The sequence below is a fragment of the Nyctereutes procyonoides genome, unplaced genomic scaffold (genome assembly GCF_905146905.1).
Source record: "Nyctereutes procyonoides isolate TBG_1078 unplaced genomic scaffold, NYPRO_anot_genome, whole genome shotgun sequence".
NCBI lineage: Eukaryota > Metazoa > Chordata > Mammalia > Carnivora > Canidae > Nyctereutes > Nyctereutes procyonoides.
Genome location: NW_026575121.1, coordinates 13,257,522 through 13,280,723, shown reverse-complemented (window position 1 = coordinate 13,280,723; position 23,202 = coordinate 13,257,522).

The following is a 23,202-nucleotide window of genomic DNA, read 5'->3' as shown; positions in this document are numbered from 1 at the left end:
AATAATTTTTCTTCTCATGTAAGCCTGCTCCAATTTCCTTAGATCTCATATTGGCTTTTGTTCATGTTTTTAGATATAAGACATAACACTTGAACTTTCTTTGCCAAAAGATACATTTCTCTACCTTAGAGGTTGAATTATTTTTGAAATGGCAAGAGTAACTGAAAGGAGATAACTCTGTAATTTACTATAATCTGTTTATGTTAATTAAATCTGAAATGTCAGAGGAGAAAAATATTTCTTTAAAACTACTGTGAGATGACAAAAAGCAGGACTAGTGTATAGTATTGCTGTAATATTCTTCCCATAGAACTATTTCAGTAGCAGGCTAAACTGTCCTCAGACAGTGCTTCAATCTAAAGGACAATCTTGAGTGTTTGCAATGAAAAATTGGTTTTATATACTGTTATCACAGAGATTATTCATGCATCAATTCATGAAAGATACATATTATTCAATGAATATTTTGTTCACAACTAGGGGATTAAATTAACTTTGGAACTCGAGGTTCTAATAGTGTAATAAAGGAGATAAAGTCTATAAAAATGGTAATATGAATATGCATCATACAAGCACTATATAAATGCCATTGTCATTCTTAAGTGAGATAATGGCATTCAGAATACACCAGTAAAAGTTTTTGAAAATCTTGAAGTATTAAGTATAATTAAATTCTTACCTCTCACAGGTCAAATAGGAATGCATGATATAAAAGAGCATAATAGGCAAGGTTTATAGCATTGACACAGGATAGCTAGGTCTTCTGAATTTCCGTAGTCACTATAGAAGGGGCAGGCACAACACAGAGTTATGGGAGCTATCTACTTTCAGCAGCAACCACACAGAAAGTGTAATGGCAGGAAAGTAGGGGGCCTGCTGGTTAGCTTTTAGATTTCGTCCATCTGAGATACTTTTAAAAAGGATATCAGGCAACTAAACCCTCCATTTTTATGATTGCTGAGATATAAGTCTCAGTGTACTCATTTTAAGTATTAAATATTAAAAGATTGACAGATTTTATACCATTACCTCACATACCTTCCTACGTTTCCTTTCTCTTCAACAGTTGATTAAAAACTGCCTTCCTACTATAAGCCTGAAGTTTTCTTTTAAAACTCTCTTCATAGCAAAGGAGACCATTCTACTCCTAAGGGCTATGCTGTATTGCACCACTCAATACAGACTAGAATTCATTTCTAAGACATTGATTCAAAAATTAACAAAATCATAGATTTTTCTAAAGTGGAAAATATTTTTTATTACTAATGTGAAGATTCACATCAATGACAACAAAAAGATTTAAAGAACTTGGAGTCAGCAAAATAAAAGAGAAATTGGTCACCAGATATAGATCAATGGAATAGAATAAAGAACCAGAAAAAAGCCAATATATAAGTTTATATATATATGATATATATGGTCAATTAATTCACAACAAAGGAACCAAGAACACATAATGGAGAAAGGACTGGGCAAACTGGACAGCCACATGCAAAAGGGTAAAACTGGATCATTATCTTACACCATACACAGAAATTAACTTATAATTGATTAAAGACTTAACCGTAAGACATGAAACCATAAAACTCCTAGAAGGAAACAGTAATGACATCAGTTTGACATCAGTTTTGCCAATGATCTTTTTTTCTTTTTTTGGATTTGTCACCAACAGTAAAGGAAACAAAAACCAAAACAAACAAATGGGATGATATCAAACTAAGAGGCATCCATACGGCAAAGGAAACCACTAAAAAAGGGAAAAGGGGGATCCCTGGGTGGCGCAGTGGTTTGGCGCCTGCCTTTGGCCCAGGGCGCGATCCTGGAGACCCGGGATCGAGTCCCACATCAGGCTCCCGGTGCATGGAGCCTGCTTCTCCCTCTGCCTGTGTCTCTGCCTCTCTCTCTCTCTCTCTGACTATCATAAATAAATAATAATAAAAAAATTTTTAAAAAGGGAAAAGGTGACCTATGGAATGGGAGAAAAATATGTGCAAAAATTATATCTGATAAGGAATTAATATCTTAAATATACAAAGAACTCATATAACTCAGTAGCAAAAAATGAAACAATCCAATTAAATGGTCAGAGTTGTTGAACAAACATTTATCCAAATAATACATACAGTTCTACAACAGGTATAGGCAAAGATGCTCAACATTACTAATCATCAGGGAAATGCAAATCAAAACCATAATGATATTATCACCTCACACCGGTTATAATAGTTATTATCAAAAAGATAGATAACAAGTGTTGGCAAGGATAAGGAGAAAAGGGAACCCTTAAGCCCTGTTGATGGGAATATAAATCAGTGCAGCCACTATGCAAAATGTATAGCAATTCCTCAAAAATTAAAAATAGAATTACTGTTCTATTCCAGCAATTCCACTCCTGGCTATTTATCTGAAGGAAATGAAAACACTGCTTTAAAAAAGATATCTGCACCTTTGTGCTCATTGCAGCATTATTTATGAAAAGCCAAGACATGGAAACAACCTAAGTATCCATGTTGTTTGGATACCTAAGTATCCATGGAACAATAAATGGATAAAGAAAATGTAATGCATGTATGTATATGTTCATATACCTATATACTACCCACAGACACAGATACTATTCAGTCATAAAACAACAACAAAAATAACAACAAATAAATCTTGCCATTAAATGCTCAGTTACAAATGAGTAAGTCTTAAGGATGTAACATATAGCATGGCAACTATAGTTGTGTATTTGAAACTATGTGCTTGAAAGCTACTAAGAGAGTAAATCTTAAAAGTTACTATCACAGGGAAAAAATTGTAACTATGTGTGAAGATGGACATTAATTAGACTTATTGTGATGATCATTTTGCAATATTTACATATACTGACTGGGTCATTATGTTATAAGCCTGAAACTAATATAATGTTATATATCAATCATATCTCAATAAAAACCCAAAAAATTGAAATTCAGAGATTAAGTGACTCTCGTGTTTTGTAAGATAAGTTATGGTAAAGGTCAAAGTCTCCTAAATTCTGTTTTTTTGTTCATTTCTCTGTCGCAATATTCATGTTTGTCACTAGAATTGTGCGTGCAATTGTCACTGTGTGCCCTCCTTTTCTAAAAGATTTGTGGGTTTTATCAGTTTTATATTACCATGTAACAAATTACAAAATTTTGGTATCTTAAAGGAGCAGATATTCATTATAATTTTTGTAGATTAGGATCCAGGGTCAGCTAGATTGAGTCCTCTGATTATGATAATAATCAATGTATCGACTGAGTTGTGTTCTCACCTGAAGAATCCACTCTCAAGTTCACTCAGTTTTGTGGATAGAGTTCATTACCTTGTCATTGTAAGGCTAACAGTACTTTTTGCTGACTGTTAGCCAGAGACCACGTCAGTTCCTAGAGACTAATGTCACCTGCCCTATGAAACTCCCAACATGGCTACTCTTCAAAGGCAGGCAAAGGGGTCTTCAGTGAGTCTGTTGGTAGGACAGAAACTTATGTAACATAGTTATGGGGTGAGATAACTCATTACCTTTTCCATTTTCTATTTGTGAAAAGCACATCACAGGTACTATCCACCCTCAAATGGAGGAAATTACACAGAAATGAATCCTATGAACTATGAATCCTAAGAGGAGTAACATAGTGTTTGTCTACTGCAGAAGTACTCCTGATAGGATAAATTGGTTATGATTATTAATATGTTACACTAATATCCCTAGAGATTACTACTTTGTAGGCCAAAAGAGCTATTAAATTTAATTATTTAATTTAAATTTAATTATTATCCTAGCCTCCAATTTCATCATAATACATGAATCAAGAAATACTCTTTTTAAAAATAATATTCATCCAAGCCATGAAATGCTAGATATGTGAGATTCTTTGTGCTATAATGTAAATAGTATCCTTTTTTTCTAGATTGTCTAAAAAGATAGAAAATTTTTTAACTTCCTGTATTAAATAAGTCAATAACACTAAGAATTCAGTGGGAAGTTTCACAAAAATGATTACTATACTTTTTATATAATTTTATATAATTTTCATGTAATTCCAATTTCAGCTACAAGGCAATAAAAAATACATAATGACCTATGTCCAGGTATATTTTAAAGCTTCCTAGTTAAAACAAAAGAGAAAAAAAAGCTGCAATCATCTTTATTTTCCTGGATGGTTTACTTTATTTCATAATAGAGCTCATGGTTTAATATTTCTTTTCTTCTCTTCTTGCCTACAGATCTTAGTACCATTTTTTTTTTGTTTTCCTTTATATTTATAACAATGACTTTTGGTTTTCAAATTATTTTTGACAGGCTGAATGGGATCATTTGGTGTTTTAGGATGTGTTTCTATATCATATTTAATTTTATATGAAGTCATTTGAAGAAACAGGGAAAAGAAGTATATTCAAGGTGTTCAAATTCTCCCTGTAATTTTCCTAGAATTGGAAAAAGGAAATGCTAAAAAATCACAGGAAAAACATTCCTTGTGAAATATTCTTGTCATTGCATGAACTAATACATTTTCTATTAGGAAATTAAGAATGCTAAATAGTTTAAAATATAATTTGATTATTTTAATTAACGGTATAGAACAACCTGACTTTAAAATATATTTTATGAATGTTTTATTGAATCAATAAATATGCTAAAATATATAATGTGTTTTATATGCTTTGATATTAAAAAGAATCAAAAAGGGTACATTTATTCATCTAGAATATGCAATATTCAAAAATGATTCCAACTAATGCAAAATCAAAATATGTTCTATCCAATCTAAAACACCGGCATGCATATTAATGTAAAAATGGACTGGGCTATAACCTCTTCACAAGTACTTTAATGAAGTAAAAATGAGAATATTTCAACACATTTTTACACAAATTTACACTACATAATTCAAAATGTGGTAGAATTTATTTGGCAACCAGTCTCAAATATGCATTAATAGGACTTGGGGGGATTTGAATATAGTACAGGAAATTAATATGCATAAGCCTAGCAATCTTCTCCATTGATTTTAATATATTCTTCAATCAATAAAGGAGATGGAGAACTAAAATCCTATAAAATGTATATCAATATAAATATATATTTAAATATTATTTAAATTTTTGCAAATATATATGAGCATATAAATATATATATATTTATAAATATTACTTATGTATAATATATAATATAAATATGACATATATATATATATATGACAAGGGGATAATTTTAAGCAGGTTCCATGTCCAGTGTGGTGCCCAATGTAGGCTCAATGCCACAACCTTGAGATCATGACCTGCCCTGAAATCACAAGCGGATACTTAACTAACTGTGTGAGGCACCCAGATAAGATATTTTTAATGCTACATTTTTTTTCCTGTCCTTTTCATTCAATCTCATATTCCTGCCATCAGGAAGACCCAATACTCTTTCTCATCCCTCACAGTACATAAGGAATTGCCAGGGATCAAACAGATTGACCTTCTCCTCTAGACTACTTCAAGGGTCCTTTCTAATGACTTCTAGCAATATTAACCAGTCCTCACAAGGTGTTTCCATAACAACTGTTCTTTTCTTACCTTTGAAACAGTACTCATCTTACTTTATTAGTCATGGAGCCAAAATTATGGTCTTAGACATCTTTTCTGCCTTACTCCCACCGCGCTCTCAACTGTACTTTATCTCCCATCAACATCTAAATTCATGTTCCTCTTATATTATGCCCCCTGTTTCCAAGTGTTCATATTCTTGAACCTCTGTTTCCTCTGGTCTTTGTTTGGAATTGCAACATCTATTCATCTTTTAGAGCTCAACAAGACTGTTTCCTTGTGGGCGTCTTTCCCTGATCTAAGGGGCAGCGATGGGTGGTTCTTCTCGTTGCTATTTTTAAAATTTATTCTTTCTATACTTTAAAACTTACATATTTTCCCACTAAGCTTTAATGTTGTAAAGGGCATTAACTACATCTGTACTGTACTAATTTTATATACTAAAATCTTGCTAGTAACTTCTCACATTTTAAATCCCTGATGAAGAACAAAATAATTCAGTAGAAAGCAAATTAGATATATAAAAACAAAAATATAGATTCAAAACTTCCATGGCATTATTTTCCTTGTGAATAAATGGAAAGAAAAATAATGCCCTTGCCAAAGACTTGCCCAGTATATTCTGTGCAACATTATAAAATCGATGCAAAATACAAAATCAGTTACTAGCACATATAAAAATTTCAATATGTCTTACTTCCTTTTCCTTTTATATGTCATAAAAGGACAGTATTGGTTATGTTGTCTAATTCTTCTATAAAATGTTATTTGTATTAAAGTATGGATTCACTTACCTGTACTAGCTCTTAATATACTGTTCTTAGTACACTAAAAAATATGCATTGAATGAGTGGACAAAACTCTTCCATATGAACTGTGTACAGCAGATGTAGTTAGTCTAAGCTGACCCAAACAGGGATCTGTTATGCCTTGCAATATCTAGTACTATTTTCCCCAGAAAAATATTTAACAAGCTAAACTTAAAGCGGTCCCAGTATAAGTTTTCTTTTTTTTTTTTTTTTTATTTTATTTTTTTTTAATTTTTTATTTTTTTTTGTTCCATGTTTATTTAAGAGAAATTCACTTAAAAGAATTTGACAGTATCTTAATTCTTTTTAAAATGATAAAAAAGGGATTAACTTTGTTTACATCTCTGGAATTATACTAACAAGGTCTCCATTTGTAGCTTCACACTCAACAAATGAGACCCTATATTTTTTTTTTTTTTTTTTTATAAATTAATTTTTATTGGTTTCAAATTTACCAACATACAGAATAACACCCAGTGCTCATCCGCCTCAAGTGCTGTCCACCCCTCCGTCCCGTTCACCATCAACCCCCACCCCCGCCCTCCTCACTTCCACCACCCTAGTTGATTTCCCCAGAGTTAGAAGTCCTTTATGTTCTTGTCCTTTCTGAATCTCCCACACATTTCCTTCTCCCTCCCTTATATACCCTTCACATTATTCATATTCCCAAATGAGTGATAACATACACTGTTTGTCCTCTCCGATTGACTTACTTCACTCAGCATAATACCCTCCAGTTCCATCCACGTTGAAGCAAATGGTGGTATACGTGTTTCTAATGGCAGAGTAATTTCCATTGTATACATAAACCACATCTTCTTTATCCATTCATCTTCGATGGGCACCGAGCTCCTCCACAGTTTTGGCTATTGTGGACATGCTTGCTAGAAACATCGGGGTGCAGGTCCCCGGCGTTTCATTGCATCTGAATCTTCGTGGTAAATCCCTAACATGCAATGCGGTCGTAGGGGGGCCCCCCCAAAAAGGTCTATTTTTAATTCTTTGAGGAACCTCCACACAGTTTTCCAGATGGCATTCACAATGCAGATTTCAGTGTAAGACAAAGCTGTGGTCATCAAGACAGTGTGGTACTGGCACAAAACAACCCCTAGACCAATGGAACAAATAGAGAATCCAGAAATGACCCTGAACTTTATGGTCAATTAATATCGACAAAGGAGGAAAGACGATCCACTGGAAGAAAGACAGTCCTCTTCAAATAAATGGTGCTGGGAAAATTGGTCATCCACATGCAGAAAATGAAACTAACCCTCTCTTGCACCAATACCAAAGATAAACTCAAAATGGATGAAAGATTTAAATGTGAGACAAACTCCATCAAAATCCTAGAGAGAACACAGGCAACACCCTTTTTGAACTTGCCACAGGTAACTTCTGCAAGATACATCCACAAAACAAAAAAAAACAAAGCAAAAATAACTTTGTGACTTCATCAAGAAAGAAGCTTTTTTCACACTCATATATGTTTCTTATCCAAAGTTTTCAAAATATATTTTTTATGAGTTGAGTCTTGAGACATGAGACAAAATGAAAAGATCCCCATTTAATGAATTTAAAACACCTTGAAATATTTCATTTCGCACCTCATTTCATACTTAGTATACTGTATCTTCTGATCCCACATATATTGTATTCATATCAAAATAGTTTTCTTCTTATCTTTGTTTTTCAGAACTTGTAGTTTTCTCTGCCTATCTTTCTTTTTGATGTGGGAAACTTCCACTTATCCCTCAAGATTCAGTTAATAATATTGTCTATATTTTTATTTTGCATTCCATCTATACCCTCCAAAATAATTCTAGTAGATTATACTATGTTTCCAATTTTTAATTTACTGATTTATGTCTAAAATAGAGATCTAAATTCTTCCAAATTAAAGACACATACTTTTTTTCCTATTTATATTTGCTTAATGTCTTCCATGTGTTCCTAGAACAAGCTGACTAGCAACAGTATGTGATAAATGAATAAATTAATGTATACATAGAAAATATATAGAAATCTATTACTTTATTTTTAAGCATATCTGATTTTTTTGAGTCTTACTTAGAACATGGTTACATGTTTTCAACTTAAGGACTCCAAAGGATACTATTGTCTAATTTCAAAAAGTGATGTAGAAATGGTATCATTTATATTTCAAGTTCTCATTAAACACTCATCCAATAGTCTTTTGCTTCTTATTATATGCCAGATACACTTTGTGGTACTGGTATAGTGCAGGAAAAAAATTGAATTAAACTGTTGCTTCAATAGTTCATAACTTTGAACTAGAGCAAGGACAGTAGACAAACCAATATGTGTATATGCATATGTGTGTGTTAAAATATAGTATCTCCCACGGTGATATGTGCATAAAGGAAATAAACACAAAGGAAATAAGGAATACTGGAGTGAAGGTGAACATAGGGTTGATATTTTACATAAAGAAGTGAAGACATCACTGAAGTTCGCTGGAATCTAAACCTTAAAGAAAGTGACTGAGTGAAACTTATGGAAATCTGGATTAAGAACATTAGAGACGGCATCAGAAAAATACAAAGATTGTGTGGTGCAAACACATTTCATGTGCTTGAATAATAGCAAGCAGATTACTGTGGCTAAAATTAAATAGATGAATAGAAATAGAAGATGTAGTGGAATTATAGGAATATTTTAAGAGTAGTAGGAGTCTAGAAGTAGTATGAGATGTAATGTAGGATCTAGTACACCATGACTCATGCTTTGACTTTTGCTTTGAATGAGATAGGAAAACTTTGGAAGGTGAAGATCTAAGAAGTGACGTGATCTGATCTACATTTTTTTTTCTGATCTCCATTTTTAAAGACTATGATTGCTTTGTTGAGAAATGACTATAAAGGGTTAGGGCCAGAAACCTAGAAACCATTTGGGGACAACCTTCATTAATCCACAGAATGACAATAGTGGATGGGCCAAGATTGTGCCAGTCAATTTGTTGACAAGTGACTGGATTCTGGGAATATTTTGAAGCTAAAGTAGCAGGAATTACAAATGAGTTGAATTTGGATAATGAAATAGGAAGTCATCAAGAGTGACTGAAAATACCATAGGACTAATTCAACAATATTGAAATCCAAAGTTTTGAAGATACATCTAATTTAATGCCTATGTGCCTTACTTTAAGTGAACATTGAAAGCATAACATAGAGGTGACATTAAGGGAAAGATGTAGTTTTAAATTTCTTGAGGTGCTACAAATCAAATTTATATAAGGCTCCTTTAGTACAAGGCTTATAATATTTCCTGTGTACATCTACATATTTAAAGGCAAGACTTTGGAGGGAACCTGAAGTCTGATTTAACCAAATCATGCCTAGAATTCTATTTAATCAAATCATGCCTAGTTCTTCATTGTATTTCAAGCTTAATTCATTGTCTGATCTGATTGATTCAAGTCTGATTTAACCAAATCATGCCTAGAATTCTATTTAACCAAATCATGCCTAGTTCTTCATTGTATTTCAAGCTTAATTCATTGTCATGTAATCAAGATAGCCACAGAATAAAACACTTTATTCTGTGCTCCGAAAGCAACTCACACTTCACCCTGTTGTGCTCCTCAATATATTGTATGGTCACTCTTTACCTGTCTTCTCTTTAGACAGAAAACTATGGAAGTAAAGGTATGCTATCTTTCTGACCACTAACTGCTCAATATCTTACACATTAGAAGCACACAGAAGTGATCAAAATTGTTTGCAAAAGTGTTTATGTGATTAATTCCAGAAATATTTGTTGAGTCACTACTATAGCCAAGGCATCATGCTCACATGCTGATGATTCAAGTTGAAAAGCACTCCATCCTGCTTATACCCTAACCAAGCAGACAGATACTCAAGTAAACCCATATGAAAGACAAAAACAGGCACATAAAATATAAAAGAGGAGATAACTCGGGACGCTTGGGTAGTTCAGCGGTTGAGCGTCTGCCTTTGGCTTAGGGTATGATCCCTGTTGCAGGGATTAGTCCCACATCAGGCTTCCTGGAAGGAGCCTGCTTCTCCCTCTGCCTATGTCTCTGCCTCTCTCTCTGTGGCTCTCATGAATAAACAAACAAACAAACAAACAAACAAACAATCTTTAAAAAAAAGATAACTCTATATATGCCAGAATTTCAAAAAAAATTGTGATAGAATATGTAAAATATGTGCTGATTCTTAAACAATTAAGTATGTTGTTTTCTTTCTTTATAGATTTTATTTATTTATTCATGAGAGACACAGAGAGAGAGGCATAGACTCAGGCAGAGGGAGAAGCAAGCTCCATGCAGGGAGCTCAATGTGGAACTTGATCCCGGACCATATCCTGGACCACATCCTGGGCCAAAGGCAGGTGCTAAACCGCAGAGCCACCCAGGGATCCCCATATTGTTTATTTCTTGACGTGATGTAAGGCTTCTCTCTGTGTGTATGTGTTTATGTATACATGTATCCATATATACAGAATATATACTGAATAGTTATTCATATATATAAACACATATTTGAACATGTATTCACATATTGATAATACTGCAAGCTTCCAAAGATCTCCTAGATTCACTCCTACTATTTAGTTTACTATGGTTTTGTTAGTTTTTTTTTTTGTTTTAACTAGTAATATTTTAAACTACAAGCATGTTCATATCTGCTTTTTTACAAAATTGTTAACTTTCTGTCTCTTACTTTTCCTTTTCCTTATCTTTTCCTTCCCCTTCCCTCTCTCTTCTTATCCTTCCTTTTATTCTCTTCTTTCCCACCTATTTTACATTTTCTCTCATTCTTCTATCCATTTCTGTATTTTGAATTGTATTGAATATTTCACATAGAATCACCTAAACATAATTGTCATGTGCAATTATTTGTACTTTCCAAATGGTAAAAATGTATTTCAAATCTATTAATCTGGTAATTTAGTGGATGGCAATCCCAAATTCAAGAACATAGCTGAGATTATTGCTTTATCAGAACAAATAATTCTTTAATGTATGCTTTTCAGTAGACACACCCTGAATACATAAGAAAAAGTCAACAATAGGTCAGCATACAACATTATACAAAAATTACTTGGAAGAAATCAAACAGTAATAATATGTTTCATATTTCTATACCTTAATGCATTGTTTTTGTTAATAACCTAATAAGAGCTACTACCTATTTATGTTGGCCTGAAAGATATAGAAAAGAATTCTCTGCCAATTTCCCACCATAAAGCGTGAATATCATTTGAGTTTCTCTTCTCTATAAATATTTTTTGGGTTGCAATTTACAAAAACATAATTGAAACAAAAGAGTGAAAACACAGGATATTTTATAAAAAAATTTGGGGAAAAAATAGGTTTCAGAGTATCTCTTTGGAGCTTAAAAATTACACTATTTGGTAATGTCTACTTTACATGACCTCATTCTCCTCATTTCTCCACTTAGTGGTCACATTCCTACTAAAATATCCAAGAAGACATTAGAGGATGTTCTTTAGTCAGAAAAAGTGTTGGCAAGGTGTTGTCTCACCATGTACTAAGGATCTATTATTATTCAATGGAATACTCAGTGGGGAAAACAAACAAAACTTTTTTTTTTTTTTCCCTCAATGGGAAAAAAAATTAACATGGAAATGGCCAAATAACTCTTCAAAAATAAGCTTAATCTGGGTGGATATGCTCAACACTGCATGCTTTAAATTGGCTTCCTTTGTGGCATGAAAGAGGGTGGTATGCTAGAATTTGTCCATAACTACCACTGGCAATAATTGGATTTTCTAATGTTTTATTCTACTTACAACTAACCAATTTGCTTGCAAAAACTTCAAAGATGTTGCCAGAAGGTATGAGACTCCTTCCTGTGTTAGAGGCAATGGACTCTAGGGCAGCCTGAGTGACTCAGCGGTTTAGCGCCGCCTGCAGCCCAGGGTGTGATCCTGGAGACCTGGGATCGAGTCCTACATCGGGCTCCCTGCATGGAGCCTGCTTCTCCCTCTGCCTGTGTCTCTGCCTCTCTCTGTCTCTCATGAATAAATAAATAAAATCTTAAAAAAAAATTAGAGGCAATGGACTCAACTCAATACTGCAGACAGAACTTCACGTTTTCACTAATTACTCTGGTGATGCAAAGATGTGTGAAATGGATGCTGTAAAATCATTACGTCTGTATTATAGCTGAAAATCCCTAGTTTAAGAAAGCTTCAAATTTCTAAGGAAGCTACTCTCAACCCTCATTTGCCCCATTAGGGGAACTTATTCAGAAAAACTAATAAATCTGCATTTTCCAAGGAGAGAGATGCATTCTCCATCTTCCAGGGCTGTTTATTATACAAATATCCTTGGACAGATAATCTGGGGGAAAAAAGCTATCACAAGGCAGGTAGAAACACACGAGACCCATAGAGAATTGTCTTCCAATAATACCATCACCATTACCACCACCACACACATCCATCCTTCTGGCTTGTGCCCAGTAAGGCACACATCATGGATGTGGTACTCTCTTATCCTGAAATGTCCCCCAAAAGTCTCGTTATCTTATTTGGCACAATCAAGGTTTGAGACAAAATGTCAAGAACATTGGATGGCAGAATTTTGGCCCCCAATTTTTAGAGCCTGAAGTAACAAATCAATACTATTAAAATAGATTTTAATAAGAAGACCTCAATTTCTACAAGAAACATTTAATAGGAAAGTATGACTTTGCATCATAGTGTACAGTGAAAGATTAGCAATCTCTACATGTAGCTGGCACATGAAGAAACTCAATCTTCGGCTGTGTTTATTCAAATACAATGTATAGCCTGAGAAAGTTGATTGTTTCACTGCCCTTTACTTTGCAAAATATTGTTTATTTGGTTTTAACTAAGGACATTTCCAGTTTTGCATGTTTATGTTTATGCATTCTTTGAGATATTTCTTACTTATTTCCGGAGAGAGGGAATTTTTATTATAGTGTCATATAGTTTCAGATAATATGTAAATGAACATTTTATATTATTAGTTTTCTCTTGATAACATCTTATAATTGTGACAGAAAAATATATTAGTAGTCTCATCATTGAAATAAATTATCAATAAGCTCACTTGATGAAATTTAATTAAACCTAAATAAATGAAATAATTATCCTAAGGATACTTTCTGCAGAATTTCTAATCAGCAATGATTTTACTTCTCTCTAAAATTACTCTTTTAAACAAATGTTAGTATAACAGATCCAAGAGCATATGGTTATTTCACAAGTTTAATCTTTAATCTTAATATATAATACATATGTACTCCACAATGACTATAGTAACACATTGACATTAGACTATCAATTAGCTATTGAATGCAGGACAAGACAAGCCAGTTCATATGAGATACTGATCTTAGGTTAATGATACCCCAAAACACAAAGATAGATACTCATCAGTCTTGTGATATATTTAGTTCATATCCACTAATTATGCCCATTGAAAAATCATTGTTTTAGAAATTCATATTTCGGTATATTAATAGCATTGTCTAATTTTATAACTTTAAATCTACTTCAAAATTTTGAAACTATATAATAAGATAGAATTTGGAAAGTAGAGAAGAGTTTGTAGTTACACCAAAATGTAAATCCTGAGAGAAAAGGGGGCAGATGTAAGGTATCAGTGAACTGTAGGTACTATCAAAAGGCAACAAGTAAGTATATAAAACTTTGCAATCTTTATTTTACCTACATGTAAAATTTGAAACTCCCTTAGTTAAAACCAAATAAACAATATGTACATTTTAATTGTAACATATTTAAGAAAGTTCTAGAACAAATATATGGGGGATCCCTGGGTGGCGCAGCGGTTTGGCGCCTGCCTTTGGCCCAGGGCGCGATCCTGGAGACCCGGGATCGAATCCCACATCGGGCTCCCAGTGCATGGAGCCTGCTTCTGCCTCTGCCTCTGTCTCTTTCTCTCTCTGTGACTATCATAAATAAATAAAAATTTTTTAAAAAAGAAAAAAATATATGGAAGTACATATACTCTCGCTATATTTATTATCTATATGTGTCATAACTGTTGGCTTATGGGTCTTCATACTCACTGACTTTGAGAACACTGTGCCACTGGGCATATTTCAACTTCTTATATTTATATTCCTACTCAAATATAATACTCCAAACCTCTCTCTCTTGCATTTGTTCTTGCTTTGTGTGTACATGTGTTTATATATCAATGTGTAGGCCATGTACAGATATTTAATTTTTCTCTTCTAGTACATATATTTACATGCACTTATGCATATATATATATATATATATATATATATATAGAGAGAGAGAGAGAGAGAGAGAGACTTTATATAGACAGATATAGATGATAGGTGAATGGACTGGCATGCATATTCATTCTCATACTGTGAATCTATAAAGATTAAATGAGCAGAGTATATAAAATATAACTTTATGCATTTCAAAATATTGTCCAAATATTTGCACTGAGGAAGCTCATTTATAAGCTACACTATTTTTGTTGTTTTCTATTGCATCATTTGCTTCAAAGGTAATTTTCAAAATATCCAGAAAATAATTTTGTGCTCAAAGGGATTCCAAGAAATCTGTTTCAACTCTTAAATTGCTTTTAGAGATATATATGCTCAGTCAGCCACTCATCAATTACATTCAATGTATTCACATTATAGCTTAAGAGTATTTGAGTTCTTTCTGATTTACGCTACAGGACAAGCCAGAAAGCTAACAACTGTGTTGTATGGAGAAATGAATTTTGAGTTGTCTCTTTTTTTAAAATCAGGCCTGGATACAGTATAGATATCGTCCCCACTTTTCCTCACCAAAGTCATAGAGATAACTTTAGCAATGGCATTAAGAATCCATATCTAATTCCATCATAAAAAGAGATTATTACATCATAAAATACATAACAAATTTATAAAATTTTAACTTATATGCTATTATGTATATAAATGTATATATTATATATCATAAATGAATATATAATCCATGATATGTTGCTCAGTGTTAGTATAAGAAAAGATAAATATAGCAACCCAAATACTAAATAAAGCTCTATGCCTAGGAAAAATAGCTGTTCATTGTATTCATATAATTTTGCATAATAGTTATGGATTGTTACATTTAAATACTATTCAGTTTTAAGAATTAATCTTATCATTGAAAAGCTTATCAAAACATGTTTGATATGGTTATTAGTAAGGGCAAAAATCAAGCAAAATGTCCTGACATAAAATCAAGACTGAATTTATGCACACAGAAAATTAGTATCATTCTAGTTTGATTGTTAATGATTTAATAGTTATACATTCAGATATCCATTTTACATACTTAAAACATTTGGATGGGGAAGTATCTTTGTAAGCTATAATGATACCATAAGTTTTTATATGAATCAAGAAATTATTCTTAGTGATTTAGGTCCTAGAGAGGAAATTACTGAGCAAGGGGGTTAGAAAAAGTAGTTTCCCTTGGAATCTTTTTTTTTTTTTTTTTTTTGGAATGTGTGCATTAGATGCCTTTTCTTTTTCTGGTTCTTTTGAGAGTTTAAGAAAACAGCAGTGGTAATTGAACTAAGAAAGCAATTGAATGGATAGAAGTAACATAAAAAGCATTTAGACACATCACACATGTGGTGAAATAGAAAAACAAATTATGGACAAATTTCACAGTTTATAAAGAGAGCCCTTCACATTTGTTTGTTTGTTTAGTACCTTCTATGTGATAAACACTTTACTCAAATAATTTAATGTTTCTTTTCATATATACATGTATTTGTATGTATATGTGTATACAACATACATGTGTATATGTATAAATATTCAAATATTTTGGTAGAAATGTGAAGGCTTTGAGTGACTTCATAATTTTGCCAAATTAGACATACAACTATCACACTTAAATACATTTGACAGAAAATTTCAAATCCCACTTACAACCCCATGCTGTCTCATAAGGCTCTTGTCACTTTTAGTAATTCCTTAATTGTCAAAATAACTTTGTAGAATTAACTTTTATATTTTACTATTTTATCCAAAAAGTGATATACATATACATATATGTATATATATACATATATATGTATATATATCTGATTTAATATATATTTATATATATCTGTATATATATATACATATATATATATATGTATATATATATCTGATTTAAAATACTGTGAACCGTAAAAATCAGAGTCCATAATTTTCCACTATTACAAAGCACTCTTTCTATTGTGGTACACAACCACCTCCACTCTGGCTTAAGAAATCCCTGTATGCACTTATATATCAATCCCCTGCAGCTTTTTAAACAATTAATATGTAGATTGTAGTAAGAGTAACTGATAGATATTTTCTTTCCCTTAACAGTTTACACTCATGATGTTAGGGTCCATGATTATATGTCTATGGATGCCCAAAATCTATCAAACAACTTGGCAGTTTTTCAATAAGCACTGTTTAAAAGAAATTATATAATTTAGCAGTTGTCAGGCTTGGCTTAAAGTAGAACAAGTCTGATCATCAGCTGAACTGGTATGATGGACTGCAATTAATAATAATTTTCAAATTAATGAATGTATGAGTCATTTTCACTTAGTTAGAAATTTTATTGTGATTACTACAATAGCAAAGAGTTGATGGCTATCTGAATAATGAATTGAACAGTAATTCTGTCATAGTTCAATTGGAGTGAAATTGAAACACTTAATTGTGATTGACCTGTATGTATAAGAAACCAAGACTATCTGACACTGTAAGCCTTGATAAGAATATTTGACCAAAAAAAAAAAGAGTTTTAATAAAAGGAGATATATCTTCACAAATAATTCTAGCATTCAGAGTCAGGAAAATACAGTGAACTTAAATTTCTTGTTCTAAGACACAGGTAACGACCCCTAAAATTGTGTCTTACTCGTGATAGTCAATAATTTAACTCACTTTTTTACTTTGAATTAATTAATCTATTAAGAATGTCTCTCAATTCCTGTCATATTATGATTAAAGATATCTCTTTTAACTTCTAAAATTACTCATCCCATAGGCATTGAAGATTCCCCAAAATTGATGAAGAAACAAAGTTATGTGGGAATTGTGAAAATTTCTTTTCAATCACTGCAATAGTCCTTAGACCGTTAACCACTGTATGATAATCTTGTCCTGAAAAGCTATGTGCATATGTTGCTAATATAGAAGTGGATAACTAATTTACTAACACAGTTTTGTATAGGAAGCTGTTGTGGAGTGGAAATTTACGTTATCCTTTCTTAAATTAGATGTTAAAGGTCTAATTTAATTTGGCTGTCTAGATGTGGGTGTAATGTGTCATAAGGAACATGACGCTATACAAGGAATGGCAAGTGTGTTTCTGGAAATCAGCTTCAACTCTATTACATAGTATATTTTGATATTTTGACAGGTTTGATTTTTTCCTTAACACAGTGTTTTGACCTGGACTTTGCTGGTAGTGATACCCAAGGAATGCTTTTAAAAGAAAAAAAAAAAAAAAAGAATCTCCAATACATTTATTTTGCAGTATTTAACGGCCAAGTTAGACGCTTAAAACATTTCTTCCTTTGTTTCCTTTAAGTCTTAAAAACAATCTAGCCACACTGGATGCTTTCTTTCCAAATTCTTAAAAAAATAAAAGAGATGAGAACATATCCAATATGTAAACATTGAGGTTGCAGTACAGTGGTTGACCTCACCAAAAATTAAAGGGTTATAAAGGTATTCCTCTGCTAATGCAACTTCAAATTAAATTACATTTGTATCACACTAATTAAAGAAGTTATGGAATCAATCACTAATATGCATTATTTTAGTAATTAGGCACAGTTAAATTGATATACATATACATTTGAAATCAGTACTCAAAATGTTTGCTAAGCTAAACAGAATTTAAAGGCTCAAAAGAAAAAAGCAATACATTAAAAAAATGAAACTGTTTGTCTATATAACTCCTTGAATATTTATAAAATTTATAGGAATAAAGTAGATTTGTTAATCTAAAAACATGTTAATCTAAAAACATAAATCATTTTAGCTGGGTATTTACATGAGAATTAAACCAACCCTCATATTAATAATATTACTTTAACAGAAAAGCATAGATCCAACTTATGGCATTAATCACATCTTTCTTTACGCCTTTGTACTATAGGGGAAAAGGCTTACATTAAGGAATTGCTTTCACTATGCTTGCACAATTATTTTGTTAAAATACATTAATAATCATTAAACCACCTCTAACTAGCTGAATACAGCTTATGAATAAGATTTGAATAAGATAGGACATATTACCGAGATAACTTGCCTAGTAGTATTTGTTTTACTCTCAAAATTAAGGAAATAAATATATTCAAAGTTACAAACAGAATAAAAATGCATCCTATTAAATAGCAAATGAAAGTTTCAAATTATTTACAAGTGCATTTGTATTCAAATTTTGAAATGGGGTGTTCTCTTAAGGTGGTATACCTGTACTTTAACAGAAAGAAAATATAGAGCATGCTCTAATTATTTGCAAAGACTGGTTGTTTGGATAAATATTCATATATTTATACATCCACACACATACACATACACACCCTCTATACAAACACAATACTTATAAGTTGACTTGAGACATAATGGAAGAATGAGTGTATAAAAACATTCACTAATATTTCCAGTTGGTAAACCTATTATGATTAAGAAAAAAATAACTGTAACCTCACAACCAGAACTCTGTAAGGATAAAGAAAACCTGGGCATAGTACTTTGCCAGTACATGACTTTTTAGACAAAATTTTACTAATGTGGCTGGTTTTACAAACCCAACAAGAAAGCAAACCACTTTGATGATATAATTGCATTGCTATTGCTTCTTTGTGAGTACGTGAACTATTTTTTCATGATCAGATTATGTGCTACCTAAAATATTTTAAACAATCCAGGAAGAAAAACATTCTTTTTGTGTTTCCTTAGTACTTAGTATAAATCTCTGTTATATCATCTATCACATCCTCCCAAATTTATTACTTGGTATCTTGTTCTCCCATTCTCCATACCTTGTCCAGCAGAACTCTAGCAAAATGTCCCCTTTTATCTTTGTAAAATCAAACTGATTAGCTAAAAGGCATCTCAAAATAACATGGTCCAAACCTGATTCTTTTCATACAAACCTGTTCTTAACACAGTTTCCCAATCTCGATTAATGTCCTCAATATTAAAGACCTTTTATTCTGTATGTTTATATTTATATATTTATATATTTAAATTTATTCATTCAGGAAATCCTTCCAATTAAATCTCAAATCTGTCACCATCAGCTTTCCATCCCTATCACCCTAATTCAAGACATCATTTTCTCTTAGCCAATAGACTATAAGGGCCTCCTATCCACTTTTCCTGCTTCTACTCTTATAATCCATTTTTTTAAAGATTTTATATTATTTTTTTATTTATTTGAAGAGATGGGGGAGAGAGAGTGAGCACAAGCCGGGGGGCATGGTAGAGAGAGAAGGAGAGCTGAGTGGGGAGCCCACTGCAGGGCTCAGTCTCAGGACCCTGGGGTCATGAGCTGAACAGAAGGCAGACACTTGACCAACTAAGGCACCCAGACACCCCTCTAATCTGGCAGTCTTACTCTGTGTTCTCATCATAAAAGCTACAGTGACCCTGTTAAGGTTTACTTGTATCATGTCACTTTATTTTCAACCTCAGCATCCCCCCCCCCCATGGCACCGCTTGTCATACAAGGTCCTATAAAATTTAGTCCTTTCTGAATTCTCTAACTTTACCTCCTAGTCCTTAGCCTTTGCTAATTCTACTCAGCCTCTTTGCTATCTCTGAACAGTTCAAAGACTTACTTCCTTTTTCTGAGGTTTTTCTTATGCATTCAGCCTGGCTCACTTTCTCAAATTCTTCAAATGTTTTCTCAAATGTAACACTCTCGTTGAGACTCTGTTTGACCACCATAGTATTGTAACTATTCTCTCCAGCACATTCTGTATTACACTTACTTTGTGTGTGTGTGTGTGTGTGTTTTTAAGCACTTAATCACTTTATAACTTACTATATGATTTACTTATTGATCTGGTTTAGTCTGTCTTCCTCCAGCTGAGAAGAGATATTTTTGGTTTTGCCTTCTTGTGTTGTTCCCTGATATATCCTCAGGTAATGCCTGGAATATAGGCACTAAATAATTATTGATCAAATAAATGAATTCATTTAAATATGTTACTTAATGCTCTAGATCTTGAACCATTCCTTTCAACCATGTCTCCATATGGAACAACTGGGTCACCATACATCACACTAAGATCATACTAGTTAGCTTTACTAAATGGATCATATATAAGATCCACGAGTCTATGGATTTACCAATGCCAATGCTTACAGTGGTTCTTGGCAGCACACAATCAAGAATTTTTTCTTATGGTTTATCAAAATAATGATATTCTTAGTATAAATCCTCAAACATCATTTTGGAAACAAATTTCGATATTCTTCAGTGGTATAAAGTCAATAAAAAACAGTGGTATAAAAAGACACAAGTTCTTTAATACCTGTTTCCAGGTTCAAAGATAATTACTCTTTCTGGATAATTTTTTAATTTCATAAATTAAAAAGTATCCCAAAATACTGAGAGAGAAATCTATTATTAATCCACAGTTTTCTTACAACCTCTTCAAACTAGTGTGTGTGATAGATGGGATAAGGCATGCACTATTTGTTGCCTTGCTTCACTCCTTTGGAGATAAATAATGGCTTTTGCACAGCACTTCTAACTCATCTAACTCAGTCTGATTTGATACTTCCATTGGGAAGTATAGATCATTCTGAATTGATTGCTTTGGGAAGTCTCAACAGATATTTCATATTCAGTGGATTAACATAAATAGCAAGCTGTGGTTTTACATCTTGTTCTAAAGGCCGACTATTATTTGGACCCAATGCTGCCCTATTTACCAGCAGAATATAAAGCAGGATAATCTGTAGAGCACTGTGAAAACATAGGTGATAGGCTATCCTTAGGAAAAATCTGAATTTAGAGATCTGGATATACACACAAGTTTTACGAGAAAACTAAAACTTCTAAGGTGATTAATTGTAAACTGTTTCCTCAATGAAGATCATAGAAGGTAGGAATATAAACTTGAGTAAAAGATTTTTTTTTTTTAGTTAAAAATAATTTTATATTGTCTGACTCATTTCTATTTGTTCCTTGAAGTATTTCTTATTCCCCCCGGGGCAATATCTGAAAGTTAAAATCTGTCCATGTTGGATTAGGTAGAGCTAAATGGGGACCCTAGGTCATGACTATTCAGCTGAAAAACAAAAACAATTGATACTCTTCTATAAATTTCTTAGAATAAAATTATTGGCAGCCAACAGGGAGTTGTTTTTATCTAAACTATTTTATTTAATGAATATTTGTATGTTGTATACCATGTGTCAGACTTCATATTAAGCTCGATGGATGCACAAAGAAGTCGGAGTTACTAGTTTCATGGAGTTTACTTTCTAAATAGGAATAGAAATACTAATTCATTGAACAAACCATAAAAGAACAAACTGAAAAGGCTTTATAACAGGTGATTATGATGGCCAAAAAGTATACATGGTATATGTGTGATGGGGGGTGGGTATTCATCGACAGTAGGGGTAGAAGGTTAGTGACTTATAGAAGTTAAATAAAGGCTCCCTGAAGGGGTAACACATGTAGCCTGAATTGATTTATATTTTTAAATTTATTTTACTTGCAATTTAGGAATGGATTTTTGGGGTCCAATAGAAAAAAGTGAGTAAAAGGCATCTTCACTAGTTGACCAGAAAACACAAATACAGAGGGATAGGCATACATTCCTGACTTACCACAATACAAAAAATATGACAGGAACAAAAAATCATAGTTTAAAAAAATAGTTCTGAATCCAATTTAATCATCAGTGCTTTGATGCATCACATGGATATTTCAATATAAATGCCCAGAGTATATCATTTTATTGTCTTTAGAACATAAAAAAAATATTTATAGAGATACAGTGGTATCATTCTCTTTTCCTATTTGGTGAAACCCATTACTACTTATTTATTTCTTAACAGAATACAAAATATTTAAGTAGAACTTCTCTTTAAAACCAGCTGGAAAAAAAACTGCCAGACAGATGTTTATCCCATCTCATCTTTCACAGCACAAGATTTAGTCATACCTAACTCTGACTTTTAGAAATGTTTTGAGACATTTGATAGTGTTAACCACCCTCAATATCACTGCATGGTTCATGATAAATAATTTATGGTATATGCTTTTGGAAAAACAAGGTGCAGGTTTTCCTTTTTATTATTTTTTCTGCTTTTTAAATAATTTTCCTTTTTAAAAAGACTTTATTTGACAGAGAGAGAACACAAGCTGGGAAAGCAGGAGAGAGAGAGTAGGTTCCCTGCTGAGCAGGGAACTCCATGTGGGCTAGATCCAAGGACCCCAGGATCATCACTTGAGCTAAAGACAGACGCTTGACCAACTGAGCCACCCAGGACCCTCAATAATCTTCCTCTTTAAAAAAGAACTGATTTTTACTAAACAACAAACATCTGTGGAAGTTTCTTCTCTAGCAAGTAATTCTTACTTTGCGTAGAACAAATTGAAGTTGAATAGATCTATCTCTGTGCTCCTTAGGACACACACTTTTTGTTGCAATGTCATATGAAAGTGTAAATTTTTTTCAGCTTAATGACACCTAGAACTCTAAATTTCAGTTAACTTCTGTCCTCATGTGGTGATATTAATGCAGAAAACTAAAGTGACAAATGAACAAAATAGATGAAGGTTTATGAGGTTTGATTTTATAGTTATAACAATTAATATA